Source organism: Solanum pennellii, chromosome 2 (assembly GCF_001406875.1).
Source record: "Solanum pennellii chromosome 2, SPENNV200".
NCBI classification, from domain to species: Eukaryota; Viridiplantae; Streptophyta; class Magnoliopsida; order Solanales; family Solanaceae; genus Solanum; species Solanum pennellii.
In genome coordinates this window covers 50,060,770-50,079,319 of record NC_028638.1, presented here as the reverse complement: position 1 = coordinate 50,079,319, position 18,550 = coordinate 50,060,770, and the positions used below count along the sequence as shown (strand labels likewise).

Below are 18,550 nucleotides of genomic sequence, written 5' to 3'. Positions count from 1 at the left end.
CCCCCCCTCACTGAAGCTACCCATTTTCTTTTGGGGAGACGGGGTACAGGTACAGAAAGTAATTGTCCAGGAAAGCAATGTACATGAACAACTTACAATCAAGCAAAACCAAAATGTAAGCATCAATATTTGGTGTTGTGTACAGCCATACAATAAATAAAAGAACATCAGTAAAAAGATACTAGTGAACACAAACCATCAAACAGCCTATCAGTCGAGTAATGCATGCAAGCAATCCTATAGACTACAACAATCATTCCAGGTTATGAACATCATAGTTGTCAGGCCAAAGAAATTATGTACAGGAGAATCAGTACAATAGAAAAGATGATGTCGGTCGAACATTTTGCAAAAAGATGACTATATTTTTCTCCCATCAACACCAGTCCATCACGTGAAACACCAGATCCTTCAAGAGGAAGTACAACTTCAGATGATAAAGTAAATAATAAATTGAGCAGATCAAAATTGATAAGATCAATGTCAAAGAAACTTCAACTTACCATTGTCATCCACCTTAACATAGCAGGTCCCAATGTCAATAGCAACAGATACCGGGTGGAAACTGGGTTACGTTCAAACAAGGAGTACACTAGTTACAAGAATAACAAATATAAAAAGAACACCCCTATAGGAAGCAAATCTCATGGCAAAAAGAAATAAGTTGTTATATATATTTATTTGAAAAAAAATAATATTATAATACTAGACTGACCATCATACCAAGAGGAGAAAATTTATATCAATTTTTATATGCCCTCATTATCATAAGTAGCAAATGAAGGAACGTAAGAATTCATTGAAGAGTTTGAGCAGCTAGTCTAAGCGATTAAATTGCATAACAACACGACTTGCCCTTTTCTCAGCACCTCGCCTCTATTGATCATCTAAACAATAAGAAAATCAGAGAACATATGATTCTCCATTTACATGGCACAATTTCAACTTTTAAGAAACAATCAAAATCAAAAATTCTAGACCATAAAAATGAAATTCTGTCCAATTGAGTGTCTTTCATTCAAAATAATACAAATCAATCTCTTATAATTAAACTTTTAAAAAAATTCAATTTGTTTGAGTGGGGCCTTCAAGAATAACTCCACTACTTTCCATTCAATACCTAATAAAATCATAAGGATAAATAAGTACCAGCATCAAGGCTATTGAAAACCAACTCCTCAACAACCCTTGAGAAATCATACAAGATAACCCAGATCGAATTGAGCTGCGACTAGGCAATCACTTAACGCTCCCCATCTCCCTAAAAAAGTAAAAACAAATTCGTAAACATCCTTCACATACACTGCAATAATGACAACACAATACTTCTAAAAAGAAAAATGGATTTCTTGAATTTCCTTGACATTTGTGATACCAATATATCCTTGAAAACAAAGTTTCTTTGATTTTCTTAATAATGCATCTAAGAACAATGTAACATCCAAAAAGCAAGTTCTTGAATTTTTTTTAAAAGAAAATGCATGCCGAGTCCAAGAAAATCTAACAATAGAGTGTTCTCAAACTTCCCTTTTCTCTTTTTAAGTAGAGCAGATGAAACGACCAGAAAATTGTTTCAGGGTTTAGGGTTTTGATCAGAAATCTTCAATGCAAATAAGTAATAACCAAATTCACATGGCATTCGCTTAATGCTTCCCTTCTGCATTCATATTCTTGAACATGGCTGCAAGAATATGAACATATACATTCAAGAATACCAATTTTACTTCAAAAAGACTAAAATTCCCTTTGATTTACTTACAATATGAATCTAAAAATACCAATTTAACTCAAGAAAGACCACAATTTCCTTAAAATATGCAAAAACCAATCAAGTTCTTGATTTTTGGTCGGACATCGTCATCGTCGCCGGGAGAAACTTACGCAGTCTCTTCATTATACTTTTTGAACGGTGGTGGCACCTTTATAGTTTTTGAACAGTAGTAGCTTCTAACTTACGCGGGTGAAAAAAAATAATAATGCAAAAAACTACTTAACATAAAATATATTATTTTTATTAAATTTTATTTATCCTACTACTATTTGTTACTTATTTATTTTTTATTTTAATTTAATTTAAAATATGAAGTATTGTATAATTTTAACAGATTAATTTAGAATATGAAATTTATGATTCCAAGTAATAAGATTATAAAGTAATATTTATACCTATTAAATTAATTTTCAATATAAATTTAGCGTAAAATAACTAAATTTGATATTTGCATTTAAATGGCACATCTATCTATAATCTCATTTTCAACTTTTCAGATATTCAATATTGCTTTATTTATCTTAAATATTTATATTTTCTCCGTCTATTTTATTTATCATGATTTTTAATTTTAAAGTCAAATTATAAAACCTTTGACAAATATTTTAATTTTTTTCATCATATTAGTATGCAAAAAATTGTAATTTATAGTACTTTCCATATAGTTTTAGAATATTTATTTTTTTATTTATATATCAAATTAATGTAATCTAATTTGCTTTGAAAATTAGTCAAATTAACTTTAGATAAGCGCAACATGATAAACAATTTCGAACTGAAGGAGTAATATTTTATATGTTGTCTTTAAAAATAAAAAAACTTAACATTATATTGTAAAAGTAGACACTTTCTTTCTAGTTATCCTAACTAATTATAAGAGCCAACACTTAATTCAAGGGTTGGGTTGAATTGACTTCGCGGGTCAAACCCATTTTGAAGATCTAATCTTAGGCATCAATGTTTTTTTCCAAATCCCTTTAATAGAAACTCACCTTGAGATTTCAAAGAAATTACGTATGTCTAGTATAAATTATCTAAATCTTTCAAAGTTCCAATAAAAATCATGTGATCTCCTGAAATAAATTTTACAAAAGATATATGTACTATATTTAATCCTAAATTAATCTTTATTATTACCTAATGGGTACAACATAAAATCTCCCCAGTTAAATGATGCAACGATCAAATTACCTAAATCATAATCATGGCATTTCTTTACATTCTATACTCAAGAAACAATTAGAGTTTGAGAGAGAGAGTTGCTGTCACCAGAAGTTAATATTACATTATTGATTAGCAAGCAGAACCAAATACGAGTCATGAGAACTCCTACTTCACAAACCTAACTAAGCAATATTACATTTAGTACATACATGTATCGCGCTCTAGATCCAGATTATCCTTCAAAGTGATGATTGCATACCAGACATCTTTAGTATGATATTATTGCATAGTATAGGTAGCAAACAGAACCAAATTAGGTATACTAACGAGTCATGAGAGATTTTTGACACTAGGTTGGTTTCATGCGGATGTAATCCAAAACCGAATTGCTCCAAGAAAAAAAAGGAGTACATTTGCAATACACTTGGCTGACACTGCAAAACATCATCAGCTACAATTACTGATAGCGGGTGGAGTCTTTGCCACAAGTAACAGCCTGGAAGAGAGGGAGTTCAAGTAGTTACAAATAATGTGATAATGATTAATATCAGCACACAGCTAATGAAATCAAATTCTCTAAGAAGAACAAAGAAAACAACAGCTAACTGCAGGGATAATTTCTATCTGCAATTATTCAACCTTTGACCATTACTAAAACAAGGGGATCAAATGCCAGGAAAGGTTTCGCTGTAAAATGCATGTAAGCTCAACTTTGTAGAATTTCAGAAAATTGTCACGTTTTTCCTATATATTGTCCCTATAATAGAAAATTGAACACCTTATTCTTGGAAGAAGAACCAACTCCACTTATTCTTGGAAAAGACGAGTTATCTTCTGGTCATTTATTTTTTACGATTAACAAGATATGTGGAGGACTAAAAGTTCGAGAAGACTTGTTTTGCAAGCTCCAACCACTGCTCAAGCTTCGGTTTGCCACGACAAATCCAATTGTAACTTTTCAAGTTCAAGTCTAAATCGAGCTCGCTTGAGTAGTTAAGTATACTAAGCTTGAGTTCCAAAGTAACTGGTTCGCTAGACACACAGCCTTGAAGAGCAACAAACACCAGTGTAATCCCACAAGCCGGATCTGGGGGAATAGAATGTACACAGACCATACCCTAACCTTTGAGAGGTAGAGAGGTTCTTCCCGGATTTCTGCTAGACTAAACCTTGAAGAGACTACCAACTTATTATTGTTTTTGTTTTCAACTGTAGACCAGGTATAAATACCAAGCAGTATCTTCATTTTTTCCCCCTCATTTACAAGTAGGTCACTTCTTTTCTATTGAAAAGATAACATTACCAGAAAGCCGCCTCTCTACTCCTCCCCATAAATTTTAGTAATGCTGGAAAACCTATGACAAAATACCCTCTCCAGCACCTTTATCTTTTTCCCTCGTCTCTCTCATTCATTAATTAGCCTAAGATCTAAATAAGATGCTATATATATAGCCAGCCATATGAATTAATAAAGCAGTCCTCCTACTAAAATCTCAAGCATCCTTTATATCTCCAATGGACTCAGATTTTAGACAAATGCAACAAATTCATAGTCTTATTTCAGCATCAGATACATTGCATTAATTTTTGTTTTTTCTGTAGTTTGAAGATTCGAGGATATGTTAAAACTTTGTAGAACTCAATTCTTTTATGATTATTCCAGACATGAGAGTTGCAGGATTATTTATGTTAGGAGTGTTTTCATAATTTTTACCATTTCTAGTTTGATTTGATAATAGTAAATTAATTCTTAGTTGCAAAAGTTAACCAAACCTGTAGAGCCGTTATTCCACTCAGCAAAAACATGATCATCGAGGTGCATGCAAGCTGGTCAGGGCACCACAGTTATCTATTAAAAAAAACTGACTGTCTTGAGCCCGGGCCTGATTAGATTCAAGACAACCTTGAGCTCATCTCTCAATGCACCAAGTTGAGCTGAACCTGGCTAAAATTGGGCTTGGATTAGCTCATTTATACACAACCAAAAGGACAGCAGATTTTTGGGCTTGAGGGCTCTAGAACCACTCACACACACTGCGAATGTTCCAAGTTTATAGCATTGCTTGCTTCAACATAAGAAGACCACCTGGCATGGATTATGGACATACTCATCCATATCGGAGTGTTATTGTTCCAACACAAATGGAAACAAAGACATCAGGAATAAAGAAAATATCTTAAATCACTTTCGGTTCTAAATCCTTGTTCTTTCTCTTTTTATTATATGGGGGTGGATGGAGGCAAGAGAAAGCATCGAGGTAGCTCCAAATTCATAAATCAAGTATGAAGTTACTCCTGCAAGCCTTGTTTATTCAGGACCCAATTCACTGATAGGGAAACTATTGATGATCCATCTGTACTAGCAAATACATTATTCAGAAACATGACAGAACATTAAGCAATAGTTAAATGGTGTAAAATATGAGAGCTAATTAGTGTCGATGGACCAACCTGTTAAATAAATTCTAACAGGCCCACATCAGTTAGATTAACGCATACAATACACAGAACCTGTATTATGAAGAAAACAATCATTTTCTTATTCTAGAGAATATTGTTAGCTAGTAGAGTATTTCCTAAAACATAAATGATGTCATTAAGTTATAAAAATTAAATTGAAATGCTATGATTTGCACATTTAGACAGGGAGCAATATGAATGTTGAAGATTATAAGCTATGAAGTGTAGTAAAAGGTTTGAGAATGTAGGTTGAGTACCTAATCATGTATTACCAACTACAATCAATGTATTTATAATGTTTTAATACATTATCAATAAGCACTAAAACTGCAAATCAGAACGGCGTTGGTACAATATCTTCCACATTAATCATGGAAAAGATATTGCTCCTTATACATAGTGAAGGTGTAAATTTGACCTTATTCTCCTTTTTTTCTTTAGCAAATTGAGGCTCAGATTTGTGTGAAGATAAGGCCAAAGAGAAGCCAAGCACACCATGGATGCACCAAACAATTGCATGTGTGAGTTACGCGTCTCAACTACAGGCCATACCGGGTTGCCCCGCCAAGATACGGGTTGGGTAATCTCAATGCCCGAATTTAGTTATCCCAGAAATCATCACTGCCTCTTTTATAATTTTCATAGTCATGCTGCTATTGTTGTATAGTTGTTTATTGCCTTATGAGCATACGTTTAAGAGTGCAAAGATGCAAAGAAAACCAGAAACTCAAGTGTACTCTCTGTCCCCTTTCTTAAGGGCTGTTAGTTTGTATTAAAAAATGGAGTATCATAGGCAAAGCATAGAGATAAGGGCAACCACCCTTGATAGAAATCCCATACTCTCTGCTGCTTCATTCTTGAATTTTTTAGGCAAACCTAACAAAATGGAATTCACAAGACTTCAAACGTCTTTCTCCTGAGGCTCAGATTTGTAATAACACCAGGCAAAAGGAGACAAAGTAACCGCCATGGCTGCAGAACTCCGTTGCAAAATGCTGACGCCTTACCAGGTTGCCTTGCCAAGAAAGGTAGCTCCAATGCCTGACCCAACTCAATACAACTTCATTTGTCATCATCACAGCCTTAACCTATAATTAAAAGCTAGCATTGGTAGATAGACCTTACCCTGGTCCTTTGTGGGGGGGACTAGAGAAGTTTGTTCCCAATAGACCTGAAGCTCAAGAAAATCACAGTCCCAGAACATAAATGATGGGGGGAAAGGCCAAAAACTGTAGTGTACTCTATCTATGTCTTTTTCTCTTTTTTGAAGGGCTGTTGATTTCTTTAGAAAATGAAAGAATCACAGGAAAATCATAGAGTAGGGCAACCACCCTCGAACAGAAATCGCATAATTCTCACTGTAGCCTCATTCTGAATTAATGTAACAAAAAGAGGTTCACAAGTAATTACTTGCAAAAACAGAGATGCAAACTAGCGCAAGTGCATAACTTCAAAAAAATCAGGGCTTACCAAAGAAGGGAGGCAAACCCCCTCTAAAAAATGGACCTTAAGAGACGATGGACTCAAATGACACTTGAAAATCCTTCTTGCTTTAAACAAGATGGAGCACTGAACTAATATAAATTGTTGATGATACCACAGAATGGAATAACTAGCATGAGAAGAAGTGCTTTTCATGCTTTGTTTTCCACATTTACACCGGCAAATATCCTTATGAGAAAGGAATGTGAATGTCAAAGAGAATAAGCTATAAAGGTGTGGTAAAAGGTTTGAGAAAGTAGGTGAGCGATTAACCTGTATGAACAACCATAATCACTACTACAATACCTTTCCCTTCAAAGACTGATCTGCAAATGGTTTGCATGTAATATAATTTGACAGGGACAAGTATAAGAGAATGTTACAGCAAGAAGTGTGAAAGATGTTGGCTTTTGTGAATCAGATTTAAGTTCCTGCTTAAACCAAAACAAAATAACTTCAAGCTCATAGTTAGGTTTAACTTTGATGAAATGTTGCAAAATTTAATGCAATGCATTTTCTGGTAAATGGGAAATTTTTTCAAGTTCGATAGACTGGTTGTGTGATCAAAGTATAAACAAAGATCATAACTTACCTGGTAAATGATCTTGAAGCTTGAAAATAAATGTTCGCAGATCCATCCCCAGTTTTGAATTTGGTCAGCATAGTTGTGTAGTAAATTGGTAACCAATTTCAGGAATGACCTGCAAAAGCATGGTCAAAGCAATCAAGCACAAATTACCAGGCATGAGTGGCACAGTGTGAAAAATCTTAATAGTGTTATTTCCTGCTGCCTTTCTTGTAGACTCACTCATGGCAAAGAACTTCCTTTTGCCTTGGTAAAATGGAGGAGCAATGGCTTCTTCTACTCATCTCTTCCTTATAGCTTATCAGTTTCACCTTTATTTCCAACATCAATCCATTTACGTGAGTCCCGACCCACCCTAGAGGAGAGCATAGCCTGTGGTATCAAATAATTCTTGAGATTCTCTTCACCATGAGAATACATGTGCCAAATCATTTCCATCATAATAGAATTCAGAAGAACCTAAACCAAAAACATCCAATGGATCATGTCCCCCTATACTGGCTATATCCTTTCAAGAAAGAGCAAAAAAATTGAGATCAAACTTTGCAGGGTTTGGGAACAAGATGGCAGGGACCAAGACACTATGTTCCATTCTTTCCAAAATTATACGTGAAAACAACTTCATGTTCAACAGAAGTTCCAATTTCATTTTCAGCGATGTAAGGGATCATGCTTATGAAATACGTGCTTAAATCTTGTTAGCTAGTGGAGTATTTCCTAAAATGTGAATAATGTCATCAATACGGGTGCTGGACTTTGGCGAAAAAATTCTAAAATTTAAAATAAAACTACAGAGATATTTAAAATTTTGAAAGATCTTCTAACTCGTTTTCCCCAAGACCCCAACTTCTTCTTTCAAGCTCTCTGGTTGTTCCCCTAAAAAAAAAAGGAATTCAAGGCCTTAATTCCACCAACTTCCGTACAGATCACTGCTACTGTCTACCAGAGGTCAAAACACAACCGCTTGAACTCTTAGTTTCTCTCTATAAGGCATAAATCAAGAAGCAACAAACAGTGACCAAGAGGAAAAAGCTAAACAGGAGACAAAATGTGGGTTGACCCAATCCAACACATATCCCGCACCCACGCACGCCTCGTGTCGACGTGGGTGCAGCAGCAACAATGAAGGGTCAATGCAACTTAGGCTCTTATTAAGGTCAGGAACAAATGGAAGGAATGGTTTACCTTCTTTTTACTCCCCATCACATGTAGTAACATCATCTGAGTTACTAACATATTTTTTTATTTAGATTGTATCAGAAAGATACCTTACCCTCACAAGAAATTTGATACTATTACCTCTCATCAAAGAATACACAATCACCACAACTTAGGATGGAAGATTGATCACATTGGTGGGATGACAGCTGTGTAAGCTCCAGAAAGCTTCTGCATGATGGAAAAGATCATTAAATAGTCGCACACATTTTCTGTCATCATTGATAATCAACAGAAATAAGTACTCAAGGACTACTTACCTGGTATGAGTGGCACATCATGAACAGTCTTGTATTGTTATTTCATCCAGCCATTCTTGAAGACTCACATGTGGCAAGGAACTTTCTTGCCTTGGTAAAAGGGAGGAGCTGACTGACATCTTCAACTCTTCTTTTTCCTTATAAGCTCATATGTTTTACCTCGATTTCCAGCAGCAATCTATTTATGTGAGTCCCCATGCACCTAAGAGGAGAGCATAGCTTGTGGTATCAAATAACTCTTAAGATTTTCATGTCTACAATCATCAACTCCATGGAACAAACACTTGCCATATTGTATACAATGGCAAAAACAAAGACCAAGTTAGTTTTTTACCTATCCTAATGAATACTACCAGTCATATCTCAAAATAACTTTACCTTAAAAACCCTGCAATATCCATTTGGCATCCCATGAGTTTTAGTAATAATTTTCAACAAAGAAATGTCAGAAATAGAGCTTAGAGACTCTACTTTAAAGCCAAAATTTTGTGGGAAAGCATGCAATACTTCACTTGCTAGGAAGATTTAGTTTAATTCTGGGAAAGCATGCAATAACAAGGAAATAGTTCAAAGTTAGAAGAAACACCATGAAATGGAAATTTAATTCAAAAATCTCATACACCCACCTGAGGTGCTGAGCCAAGCAACAGTTTTTCAGCACAAAAGAAAATAAGTTTTACTGAAATTCAACAAAAAACAAAACCTCCACATCCTCAAGGTTGATGAAACAGAGTAATCAGAATAAGAAAAGAGAAAGCTCACGTGTAATTTCACAAAAAGGGTGATTTGGTGAGGGGGGGAGGAAACAGAACTTTGCGAAGCCAAAACACGAATCAGCTCAAAAGCTTTGAAATCTCTCATGGCTGCAGCATCAGTTAAGCCTTATGAGACAAAGAAGACGCACCGTGAAATGGAACTCTCTCCTAAATCTCATATACCCACCTGAGATGCCATGCCAAGAAACAGTTTTCAACTCGAGAAAAAACATGTCAAATTGCTTTTTGAAGTTATACCAGAGAGAGTAATAAGAACAAGAAAATTAGAAAGTTGTGAAGTCTCACCAAAAGGGTGATTTAGTGATAAAAAAATTGAACTTTGTGGGGCAACACACGATAAGCTCATAAACTGTGAAACATTCATGGCTGCAAGCATCAGTTTGCCTATGAGATAGAGAAGAAGGACCATAAAATGGAACTTCTCCCATAATCTCATAAACCTGCATGAAGTGCCGTGCCAAGCACAATTCTTTAGCTCGACAGGCAAAAGAAAACATCCAAATATTCATTGTGTGTAAAACGAAGTAGAGTGAGTAATTAGAATGTGAAAAAAGGAAGTGCATGTGCAACATCACAAAAAGAGTGGTTCAGTGAGGGGTGTGAAAGGAACTGAACTTTGCCAAGTAAAAACACGAATCAGCTCAAAAGCATTGAAATCCGTCGTGGCTGCAAACAACATTTAGCCTTTATGAGACAGTAAAGAAACACCATGAAATGGAAATTTAATTCCAAAATCTCATAATTCCACCTGAGGTGTCGTGCCAAAGCAACAGTTTAATCAGCTCGAGAGAAAACAAGTATTACTGAAATCCCACGAAAGATAAAACATCCACATCCTCATCGCTTATAAAATGGAGCAAAGAGAGTAATTAGAATAAGAGAAGAGGAAGCTCATGTGCAATTTTACGAAAATAAACTGAACCTTGCCAAGCCAAAACACGAATCAGCTCAAAAGATTTGAAATCTTTCATGGCTGCAAGCATCAGTTAAGCCTTACGAGACAAAGAAAACGCACCATGAAATGGAACTTTCTCCAAAATCTCAAATACCCACCTGAGGTGCCATGCCAAGCAACAGTTTTCAACTCGACAAAAAACATATTATATTGCTTTTTTGAGTTATACCAGAGAGAGTAATAAGTACAAGAGAAGTATAAAGTCGTGTAGTTTCACAAAAAGGGTGATTTAGAGACAAAAAAGTTGAACTTTGTGGTGCCAAAACACGATAAGCTCATAAGTTGTGAAACCCAGCATGGGTACAAGCATCATTTTGTCTATGAGACAGAGAAGAAGGACCATAAAATAGAACTTTTCCGAAAATTTCATAGACCCACCTAAGTGCCACGCCAAGCAACAGTTCTTTAGCTCATAGGCAACATGTTTGATTGAACATCAACGGATGGAAACATCCAAATCTTCATTGTTCATAAAACGAAGCACAGTGAGTAATAAGAATAAGAAAAGAGGGAGTTAATGTGTGGTATCACGAAAAGGGTGGTTCGGTGAGGGGTGGGAAAGAAACTACATATTGCCAAGTAAAAACATGAATCAGCTCAAAAGCACTGAAATCCATTGTGGCTGCAAACAACAGTTAGCCTTATGAGATAGAGAAGAAACACCATGAAATGGAAACTGAATTCAAAAATCTCATAGACCCACTTGAGATGCCGTGCCAAACAACAGTAAAATCAGCTCACGAGAAAACAAATACAAATTTTTACTGAACTTCCATGAAAGAGAAAACTTCCACATACTCATTGTTTATAAAACACATGAGAGAGAGTAATAAGAATAAGAAAGGAGGAAGCTCATGTGTAACTTCATGAAAAAAGGTGGTTTGGTGGGGTGTGTGTGGTGGTGGTGGTGTGGGGGGGAGGGGGGGAGAGAGTGAACTTTGCCAAGACCAAACACGAAAAAGCTGAAAAGCTTTTAAATTTGTCATGGCTGCAAGCATCAGTTACCCTTATGAGACAGAGAAGACGCACCATGAAATGAAAATTTCTCTGAAATCTCATAGACCCACCTGAGGTGCAAAACATGTTAAATTGCTTTTTTGAGTTATACAAAAGAGTGTAATAAGAAAAAGAAAAGTAGAAGGTCGTGTAGTTTCACCAGTTTAGTGACAAAAATATTGAACTAAGTGGTGCCAAAACACGATAAGTTGTGAAACACCATCAGCTTGCCTAAGAGACAGAGAAGGTGGACCATAAAAGGGAATTTCTCCCAAAATCTCATAGACCCAACTGATCTTGCCCAGCAACAGTTCTTTTAGCTCGACAGGCGACATGTTTGATTGAACATCAACGAAAGAAAACATCCAAACCATCATAGGTATATAAAACGGAGCATAGTGAGTAATAAGAATATAAAAAGAAGCAGCACATGTGTCATATCACAAAAACGGTGGTTCGGTGAGGGGTGGAAAAGAAACTGAACTTTGACTAGTAAAAACATGAAGCATCTCAAAAGCATTGAAATCCATTGTGGCTGCAAACAACAATTAGCCTTATGAGACAAAGAAGAAACACCATGAAAAGGAAATTAAATTCAGAAATCTCATAGACACACCTGAGGTGCAGTGCCAAGCAACAGTTTAATCAGCTCAATAGAAAACCAGTTTATTGAACTTCCACAAAAGACAAAACCTCCACATCCTCATCGTTTAAAAGAAACACATGTGTAATTTCACGAAAAGGGTGGTTCAGTGATGGGGAAAAGAAACTTAATTTTACAAAGCCAAAACATGAATCAGCTCAAAAGCTTCGAAACTTGTCATGGCTGCAAGCATCAGTTAGCCTTACGAGACAAAGAAGACCACCATGAAATGCAACTTTCTCCTAAATCTCATGCCAAGCAACAGTTCTCAACTCGAGAAAAAACTTGTTAAATTGCTTTGTTAAGTTGTACCAGAGAGGAGTAATAAGAACAAAAGAAGTAGAAAGTCGTGCAATAGTGACAAAAAGATTGAACTTTGTGGTGCCAAAACACGATAACCTCAACAGCTATGAAACAATGCATGGCTGCAAGCATCAGTTTGCCCATGAGACAGAGAAGAAGGACCATAAAATGGAACTTTTCCCAAAATCTCTTAGATCCACCTGAAGTGCCATGCCAAGCAACGGTCTTTAGCTCGCCAGGCAACATGTTTGATTGAACATAAACGCATGAAAACATCCAAATCTTCATTGTGTATAAAACGAACCACAGTGAGTGATAAGAATACATAAAGAGGAAGTGCATGTACAATATCACAAAAAGAGAGGTTTGGTGAGGGGTGTAAAAGAAACTGAACTTTGCCAAGTAAAAACACGAATCAGCTCAAAAGCATTGAAATCTATCATGGCTGCAAGCAACAGTTCGGCTAATGAGAAAGAGAAGAACCACCATGAACGGAAATTTAATTCCAAAATCTCATAGACCCACCTAACGTGTCGTGCCAAGCAACAGATTAATCACCTCGAGAGAAAACAAGTTTTATTGAAGTTACACCGAAGATAAGACCTTCATATCCTCATAGCTAATAAAATAGAGCAGAGAGAGCAATAAGAATAAGAAAAGAGGAAGCTCGTGTGTAATTTCACGAGAAGGCGGGTTCAGTGGGGGGGAAGAAACTAAACTTTACAAAGCCAAAACACGAGTCAGCTCAAAAGCTTTGAAATCTGTCATGGCTACAAGCATCAGTTAGCCTTACGAGACTAAGAAGACCACCATGAAATGAAATTTCTCCTAAATCTCTTGCCAAGCAACAGTTCTCAACTCGAAACAAAACATGTTAAATTGCTTTATTAAGTTATACCAGAGAGGAGTAATAAGAACAAAAAAAGTAGAAAGTCGTGTAGTAGTGACAAAAAAATTGAACTTTATGGTGCAAAAACACGATAAGCTATGAAACCCAAGCATGGCTGCAAGCATCAGTTTGCCCATGAGACAGATAAGAAGGACCATAAAATGGAACTTTTCCCAAAATCTCTTAGACCACCTGAAGTGTCGTGCCAAGCAATGGGTCTTTAGCTCGCCAGGCAACATGTTAGATTGAACATCAACGCATGAAAACATCTAAATCTTCATTGTGTACAAAATGAAGCAGAATGAGTGATGAGAATACAAAAAGAGGGAGTGCATGTGCAATATCACAAAAAGAGAGGTTTGGTGAGAGGTGTGAAAAAAACTGAACTTTGCCAAGTAAAAACACGAATCGGCTCAAAATCATTGAAATCCATCGTGGTTGCAAACAACAGTTAGGCTTATGAGAAAGAGAAGAACTACCATGAAATGGAAATTTAATTCCAAAATCTCATAGACCTACCTTAGGTACTGTGCCAAGCAACAAATTAATCACCTTGAGAGAAAACAAGTTTTATTGAAATTACACCGAAGATGAGATCTTCACATCCTCATTGCTGATAAAATAGAGCAGAGAGAGTAATAAAAATAAGAAATGAGGAAGCTCGTGTCTAATTTCACGAAAAGGGCAGTTCAGTGAGGGAGGGAAAGAAACTAAACTTTACTAAGCCAAAACACAAATCAGCTCAAAAGCTTTGAAATTTGTCAGGGTTGCAAGCATCAGTTAGCCTTATGTGACAAAGAAGACCATCATGAAATGGAACTTTCTCCTAAATCTCATGCCAAGCAACAGTTCTCAACTCGAGAAAAAACATGTTAAATTTCTTTATTAAGTTATACCAGATAGAGTAATAACAACAAAAAAAGTAGAAAGTCGTGTAGTAGTGACAAGAAGATTGAACTTTGTGGTGCCAAAGCACGATAACCTCAAGAGCTATGACACCCAACATGGCTGCAAGCATCAGTTTGCCCATGAGACAGAGAAGAAGGACCATAAAATAGAACTTTTTCCAAAATCTCTTAGACCCACCTGAGGTGCCATACCAAGCAACGGGTCTTTAGCTCGCCAGGAAACATGTTTGATTGAACATCAACGCATGAAAACATCCAAGTCTTCATTGTGTATAAAACGAAGCAGAGTGAGTGATAAGAATACAAAAAGAGGACGTGCATGTGCAATATCACAAAAAGAGAGGTTTGGTGAGGGGTGTGAAAGAAAATGAACTTTGCCAAATAAAATTAATCAGCTCAAAAGCATTGACATCCATCGTGGCTGTAAACAACAGCTAGGCTTATGAGAAAGAGAAGAACCACCGTGAAATGGAAATTTAATTCCAAAATCTCATAGACCCACCTGAGGTGCCGTGCCAAGCAACAGATTAATCACCTCGAGAGAAAACAAGTTTTATTTAAATTACACCGAAGATAAGACATTCACATCGTCATTGCTTATAAAATAGAACAAAGAGAGTAATAAGAATAAAAAAAGAGGAAGCTCATGTGTAATTTCACGAAAAGGGCCGTCGTTCAGTGAGGGGGAAAGAAACTAAACTTTACAAAGCCAAAACACGAATCAGCTCAAAAGCTTTGAAATCTGTCATGGCTGCAAGCATCAGTTAGCTTTACGAGACAAAGAAGACCACCATGAGATGGAACTTTCTACTAAATCTCATGCCAAGCAACAGTTCTCAACTCCAGAAATAACATGTTAAATTGCTTTGTTAAGTTATACCAGAGAGAGTAATAAGGACAAAAAAGTAGAAAGTCTTATAGTAGTGACAAAAAGATTGAACTTTGTGGTGCCAAAACACGATAACCTCAAAAGCTATGAAACCAAGCATGGCTGCAAGCATCAGTTTGCCCATGAGACAGAGAAGAAGACCATAAAATGGAACTTTTCCCAAAATCTCTTAGACCCACCTGAAGTGCCATGCCTAGCAACGGGTCTTTAGCTCGCCAGGCAACATGTTTGATTGAACATCAACGCATGAAAACATGCAAATCTTCATTGTGTATAAAACGAAGCAGAGTGAGTGACAAGAATACAAAAAGTAGAAGTGCATGTGCAATATCACAAAAAGAGAGGTTTGGTGAGGGGTGTGAAAGAAACTGAACTTCGCCAAGTAAAATTACGGATCAGCTCAAAAGCATTGAAATCCATCGTGGCTGCAAACAACAATTAGGCTTATGAGAAAGAGAAGAACCACCTTGAAATAGAAATTTAATTCCAAAATCTCATAGACCCACCTAAGATGTCGTGCCAAGCAACAGATTAATCAGCTCGAGAGATTACAAGTTTTATTGAAATTACACCGAAGATAAGACCTTCACATCGTCATTGCTTATAAAATATAGCAAAGAGAGTAATAAGAATAAGAAAAGAGGAAGCTCATGTGTAATTTCACGAAACGGGCGGTTCCCGGGGAGGGGGGGGGGAGACTAAACTTCACAAAGCCAAAACACGAATCATCTCAAAAGCTTTGAAATATGTCATGGCTGCAATAGCCTTACGAGACAAAAAAGACCACCATGAGATGGAACTTTTTCCTAAATCTCATGCCAAGCAACAGTTCTCAACTCGAGAGTAAACATGTTAAATTGCTTTATAAAGTTATACCAGAGAGAGTAATAAGAACAAAAAAAGTAGGAAGTCGTGTAGTAGTGACAAAAAGATTGAACTTTGTGGTGCCAAAGCACGATAACCTCAAGAGCTATGACACCCAACATTGCTGCAAGCATCAATTTGCCCATGAGACAGAGAAGAAGGACCATAAAATGGAACTTTTCCCAAAATCTCTTAGACCCACCTGAAGTGCCATGCCAAGCAATGGGTCTTTAGCTCGCCAGGCAACATGTTTGATTGAACATCAACGCATGAAAACATCTAAATCTTCATTGTGTATAAAACGAAGCAGAGTGAGTGATAAGAATACAAAAAGAGGACGTGCATGTGCAATATCACAAAAAGAGAGGTTTGGTGAGGGGCGTGAAAGAAACTGAACTTTGCCAAGTAAAATTAATCAGCTCAAAAGCATTGACATCCAGGCTTATGAGAAAGAGAAGAACCACAGTGAAATGGAAATTTAATTCCAAAATCAAAGACCCATCACCTTGAGAGAAAACAAGTTTTATTTAAATTACACCGAAGATAAGACCTTCACATCGTCATTGCTTATAAAATAGAGCAGAGAGAGTAATAAGAATAAGAAAAGAGGAAGCTCATGTGTAATTTCACAAAAAGGGCGGTTCAGTGAGGGGCAAGAAACTAAACTTTACAAAATCAGAAAAAATGAACTATATAGTTCCCATTCTCTAACAGGACACTATTTTCAACTTTCAAAAAACAATCAAAGTCAAAAAATTCTAGACCATGTAAAGCAAAATAGCTGATCAGGAAACAATCCATCAATTAACAACGCAACTTCAAAAAGCAAGTTCTTGAATTATTTAAAAAGAGAATGCAGGCAAGAGTTCCAAGAAAATCAAACAATATTAGTATTTTAATAGAGGCTCAATATTACTGACCGAACTGCGCTCCAAATAGCCTCACACTTCCGCTTAATTCTTGAACATAGGCTGGAAGAATCTTAACATATGAATACCAATTTGCTTCAAAAAGACAAGAATTTCCTTCGATTTACTTAAAATATGCATCAATTTTACTTCAAAAGGCAACAATTTCCTTAACGAGATAATCAAGTTTTCTTAATTTTTTTCTTCAAAGAAAACCATTGCTTCAAAAAGACAATGGGTGACGGAAATTGATTTTAGTGTTTTGGTCGGACATAGTCGCCGGAGAGTTAGCTTCTGTAATTTGACGACTTCTAAATTAGGCAGTGTGTCATTTTATAGTGATTGAACCGTGTGGCTTCTAACCTACGCAGTGTTTCTTTTACGCGGTTAAAAAAGCAAAAATAATAAACGCGGTCAAAGAAAAAGAATACTTACTATAAAAATATATTATTTTTAATAATTTTTTATCCTAGTACTTATCTGTTACTAATCTTGTCAATCTAATATTTGTTATAACTTCAAATATCTAACTCGTGTGATTTTAATAGACTGATTTAGAATATGAAATTTTAAGTCTAAGTTATCGGATTATAAATTAATATAATTTTATTCTAAAAAATTAAGTATAAAATTTAGTGTAAAATAACTATATTTGATATTAAATGATATATCTATTTATAATTTCACTAGCTAATCTATCCGCGCTTTGCACGGGCTAAAAGTAGATTTTATTTTTTTGTTAATACTCAAAGATAATAAGGAAAAACACAAATTTTTAGTTTTATAATGTTGACATTCAGAAGAAAATTTTTTAAATCAAATGTACTAAAAAATAACTATTTGGAAAGAGATAATCAAAAATTTAATCCAACATAAAAGCAAAAGAATTACTATTGAAGAGACAGGATCATATTTCTAGCCAATAATCTTTTTATTCAACTAAATCCCGAACATGTTACTAAAGAAATGTTGAATGATTTACGAAGGGATTCATATGGTGGCACCAACTATTAGTAAAAATATGATAATTCGATATTTAATTCAAACAGAATCCTTCCTAGAAGGTGGTTGTGTAGATTAAATCTTTTAATACTCTACTAATATTTTTATAAATGTAATTATAATATCAAATAAATATTAATAAAAATATAGGCTATTCGCCTTAATTTGTTTTTTAATATTATTGTATTAAATTTAATTTTTAATATTGTCAATTTTTAATTTTATAACTTTAAAGTTTGAATTTAAAAATTTCAAACTTTAAGAGTTTGAAATTTAAATTTTATAACTTTAAAATTTGAATTTAAAAATTGCAAAAGTGCAGGTTACTAGAAAAAAAAAGTGAGCGCTGTTATGGCCATTCCCAGAGAATGGAAAAGAGTAGCATCACTTTTTTTTCTTCCAAACACTCTGTTTTCTTTGGTCTTCTTAGAGAATTTGATTTGATTAGGCAGATGCCGTACACTTGAGTGGATGTG

The 18,550-nt window shown here is 35.4% G+C and overlaps 1 long non-coding RNA gene across 47 annotated transcripts in view; it reads right to left on the bottom strand.

The window, feature by feature from the left end:
• Positions 1-17,399, bottom strand: part of LOC107010243 — a 24,993-nt gene extending 7,594 nt beyond the window's left edge. For 11 of the 47 annotated variants that reach the window (XR_003576535.1, XR_003576544.1, XR_003576538.1 and 8 more), the window contains exons 1-6: positions 8,942-17,398; positions 5,387-8,852; positions 4,709-5,289; positions 1,150-1,261; positions 504-565; positions 344-409 (exon numbers count right to left, since the gene is read on the bottom strand). This is a non-coding gene — a long non-coding RNA (uncharacterized LOC107010243). Of the gene's footprint in view, positions 1-343; positions 410-503; positions 566-723; positions 888-1,149; positions 1,262-2,932; positions 3,432-4,708; positions 5,290-5,386; positions 8,853-8,941 lie in introns of those variants that run through there. The other 36 variants (XR_003576534.1, XR_001455601.2, XR_003576549.1 and 33 more) reach the window with 27 other exon arrangements.
• Between the last annotated feature and the right edge of the window lie 1,151 nt (positions 17,400-18,550).